Raw genomic sequence first — 4,906 nt, 5'->3', positions numbered from 1 at the left:
AGAGAGAGAGAGAGAGAGAGGGTGGGTGGATTTGGAGCAGAGAGGCTGTCGGCACGTGTCAAGCGGGGATTGGACTGGCTGAAACAGAGGAAAATTGCTACTTTGGATACAAATCAGGGAAGCAAATTTGCAAGAAATTAAGTCTCAAAAATTAGGAAAAGAAAACTAAAATTCATAAATAGAAATTAAAAATTAGAAACTAACATCCTATTAATTGAAATTTTAATTAAAAAAAACATATTTTCCTTTTTAAATCAAAATATTAATAAAAATATGATTAAAATAATAAATTACAAATAATATGCATTAAAAAATTACAATATTAAAAAAAATTATTATAGTTATTTTATTAAATTTGTTTACTTTCAAATTTTACTTTACAATAAAAATTTATTAGACATGACAATTGAAAAATAGTAAAAGTATTTTATAATTAGTTTTATTATTATTTTTTAAAAATTTTGTATATTTTTTAATTATATTTAAATTCATATGATTATTTAATTTCGATTTTAATTTAAAAGTATATAAATGAATTATTTAATCTTAAAAAACTATTTTTGAATATTAAAATTTCTTACAACAAGTTACCAAAAATCATAAAATTTGATTTTTAGTTTTTTAGCAAACAGTTAAAAACCAACAATAAAAATAGAAAACTAATAATAGAAACAAGTGAGTTTTTATAATCTATTTTTTCACTGTGAAAAAATAAAAACAAAAAATAGGAAACAGTAACAATACCAAACAGACCCTAAATTATTAATTTTATAAATACTAAAAAATTAAAGTTAATTGATAGTATAAATTTAAAATATAATTAAATAATAAAAATGATAAAGGCCATTTACAAAATATTATTTTTTAATTTTCATGCACAATAAAATCATCCTTCTAAAGTGAATTTTGAAATATAATAATTAAGTAAAATAATTAAATAGTTTTATTTATACTATAATAAAATTATTATTATATTATAATTTTATTATTTTAGTCATATTTTAAAATTATTTTTTTATTCAATGGCAAAATTAAGCAATTTGTTTGATCATTTTTTTTTTCATTTTACAAATATTAGTCAAATACTATATTGATTTTTGCTATTTAATTTTTGTTCCCTGTATTTAAATTTCGTGTATGATTTTTATGTTCATAATTTTTTACGGTAACAAACGACCCTTTAATAGGTTGGATTCAAGTCCAATTTCATGATATTGCTCATAAATTTAATTAAACTCAATCAGCTTATTGCTATTTTTGTTTTTACTTTTTGTTATAAACAAAATATATAAATGTTATTTATCATATGCATATATTTAATACTATTAATTGTTTTAGGAACATGAATTTGAAACTGCATATTTGAATTTAGGGAGTGAAAATATAAATATATTGTTACATTAATTTTTGAATGGTGGATTTGGATCTCTGGTAAATTCATTGTGTACTTTCATGTGTATGGGCAAGAAATTACCTTAAACCACCCTCAGGGTGTGGTTCAAGTGGTAGTGCGAGCTGTGAGAGTGTCTCTCACGAGGTCAGCTGTTCAAACCCTCCCGGACTCGTTTCTGCCCCTGGACTCCTTAATTTACCCTTCCTTTGGAGTTGTGGGGTCAACTTCAAAGGGCGCAGAATTAGTCACGTGAACCGTAAAACGGACGCGTGGATACTCGGTGCGTAATAAAAAAAAAAATTACCTTAAACCTATGAATTTCAAATTGAAATTACTTGTCAAGCAATCCTTGCTCATTCACGTCACTTGGAATAATCAAGCAAAAAAATTTTTTTTCGAATCAAAAGCCACTATGGAGTCATGGTAGGGGTGAGCATTCGATCGATTTGGTGAATTTAGTTAATTAACTGAATTAATCGATAAGTTTCGATTAAAAATTTTCATTAACTGAACTGATCAAAATTCCATATTTAACCGAACTCAATATTGACTGAACCAAATTTCTATATATAATATATATTTTTAATATATATAAAATATGAATAATATAAAAATATACATATAATTGTAATATATATAATATATAAAAATAAATAAAATTTTAGTACATAATATATATATAATTATTTATTATTAATTTATACTATTCAACAACAATAACAACAAAACCAAGCCTTAGTCCCACTAAGTGGGGTCGGCTATATGAATCCTTTTCCGCCAATTTATGCGATCATGGACCATTTCTTTTGATAGATTCAAAGATATTAAATCCTTACTCACTATCTCCTTCCAAGTTATTTTAGGTCTACCCCTACCCCTTCTACTACCCCCCACAGTAACTAAGTCACTCTTCCTCACAGGTGCACTATAAGGCCTACGTTGCAAGTGTCCATACCATCTGAGTCGTCGCTCCCTTATCTTATCTTCTATAGGAGCTACACCTAACTTACCACAAATATGTTCATACCTTAATTTATCTTTCAATGTTATACCACTCATCCATCTAAGCATCCTCATCTCGGCAACTTTTACTTTTTGGATATTATGTTTCTTCGTTGCCCAACATTCTGATCCATATAGCATGGCTAGTCTTATAGCTGTTCTATAAAATTTCCCTTTCAATTTTAAGGGTATTCTACGATCACATAGAAAACTTGAAGCACTTCTCCATTTTACCCAACCTGCTTTAACTCTATGCATTACATCATCTTCAATTTCTCCTTCAGCTTGCATAATAGATCCAAGGTATCGAAATCTACAAATGTTATTTATTTCTTCATCATCAAGTTTAACTTTGTCTCCAATATTCCTCCTATCATTACTAAAATTACATTTCATATATTCTATTTTATTTCTACTTATCTTAAAGCCTCTAGATTCCAAAGCTTCTCTCCATAATTCTAACTCAGCCTCTACTCCATCCCTAGTTTCGTCAATTAATACAATATCATCTGCAAACAACATACACCATGGAACCTCCTTTTGAATACTCTTAGTCAATTGGTCCATCACTAAAGCAAAAAGATAAGGACTCAAAGCAGATCCTTGATGTACACCTATGGTAATTGGAAATTCTCTAGTTTCTCCATGTATAGTCTTTACACTAGTCATTACTCCATCGTACATATCCTTAATGACATCGGTATACTACAACATACACCCTTTTTTTCTAAAACCCACCATAGAACTTCCCTGGGTATCCTATCATATGCTTTCTCAAGGTCAATAAATATCATATGCAAGTCCCTCTTCTTTTCTCTAAACTTTTCCATTAATCTTCTTAAAAGATTAATAGCTTCTGTGGTAGATCTCCCAGGCATAAAACCAAATTGATTTTCTGAGATCTTCGTTTCTAACCTTAATCTTTATTCAACTACTCTTTCCCATAGTTATTAATTTATACTATTCGATTAACCGAATTAACCGAACCAAAAATCGGAAACCTAAATTCAATGAATATGAAAATCGAATTGAACCGAATAAATTTTTAACCAAACCGAACCAACCGAATTTACTCGATTAATTCGATTGATTCGGTTTTAACCGAATTATGCTCACCCCTAAGTCATGGAATGGGAGCCCATTAAGGATGTGAAGCCCATTGATGTGCCAAATAGGGAGGTGTTTGTGGGTTATGTATTGTTGGCATTGAGCTATTTCATAATGACATTTTAAAACTCAACTACTAGCGTCACTCATCTCAATGAAATCTCAAGAATTGCATGTAAGAACTCGAACCGTGAGATATGGAATAAATGAATAAGAGAAGGGTAAAATGGTAATTGAGTAGGTTTCATCGACGAAGCCAGAGTTCGTCGACAAAGGCCTCTCTCTCTCTCTTTAGGAACTCGAAATCCACTTTCTCTCTCTAGATTTCCTTGTCGATCGTTGCATGAATCGTCGATCCGACGTTACCACGAGGATCAAGGAAAGATTCTCTTCAAGATTTGTGGAACAGATCTTCATTCTGAGCCTTAAAATCGAGGTAAGGCTCAGTTTTTCAATTCTGTTCTAGTAGTTATGTAAGGAATAGAAATATGAGTATATTCTATACTGTGATTTATAGGTTTTGGAAACTCAATTCACTGTTTAAGAGTCATAGAGTTTGGGATTTGATTTTTTCAGGGAAAGGTAAGGGGATTTTGTTTATGTCGGTTATTTTCAAAATCGGACTCGGTAGAACTGTGGTTCACGGTCCTGTGTATGTTTTGGCTACTCATTTTGGGGGATCTAACGAGTAAAATTATGGGTTTTGCATATTATAGTTTTGGGAAAAGGGGGGCTTTGGGTTGTATCTCTAGTTTTGTTGGAAAACCGTGAATATATTGTGATATATATTGTGATATGTATTGTGTTATGGAGATGGTTGTGCCTTGACTTGTTTTAAACTGTATTTTAGAAACCATGATTGTTGTGATTACCAAATGAGTGTGAATTGATGTGTTATATAAGCATATAGGAACTGGGTTCCTACTTGTTCCAGGTTGTGAAAAAGTGTCTGGCTCTATATCCGAGGGTGTGAAATATCACCTGCCATGTTTGGCAAGAGTGTCCGGTTCTATATCCGATGGCGTGAGCCTTACCGGCTGATCACCGAAGGGTGTGGATCCACCAGTTGTACTGGTACGATGCCATGGGAGCCTATGGCTACGCTATGTGCCGAGGGGACCGTGTAATGCAAGGCCAGCTTCAAGCCAAAGGGTGTGACGACATCGGGTTACTTGATCATGTGTGTGTGCGTGTGATGCACTATACTGGAACTGTTTTGTGAAAATACTGGAATTGTATTTAAATGTGTATGTTTTATATCGTGATAACACTCGTATGCCACACACTGATATAACCTGAATCTGCTTTACTGAGAAGTGTCTCACCCTTATTGTACGTACATGTTTTTCAGGTCCTTCAAGTAACCGGAACTAGTGTCCTTGTGTTGGGAGCGTAGTGGTCGGT

This window comes from Malania oleifera, chromosome 11 (genome assembly GCF_029873635.1).
Source record: "Malania oleifera isolate guangnan ecotype guangnan chromosome 11, ASM2987363v1, whole genome shotgun sequence".
Classification (NCBI taxonomy): Eukaryota; Viridiplantae; Streptophyta; class Magnoliopsida; order Santalales; family Ximeniaceae; genus Malania; species Malania oleifera.
This window is presented reverse-complemented; position numbering follows the sequence as displayed.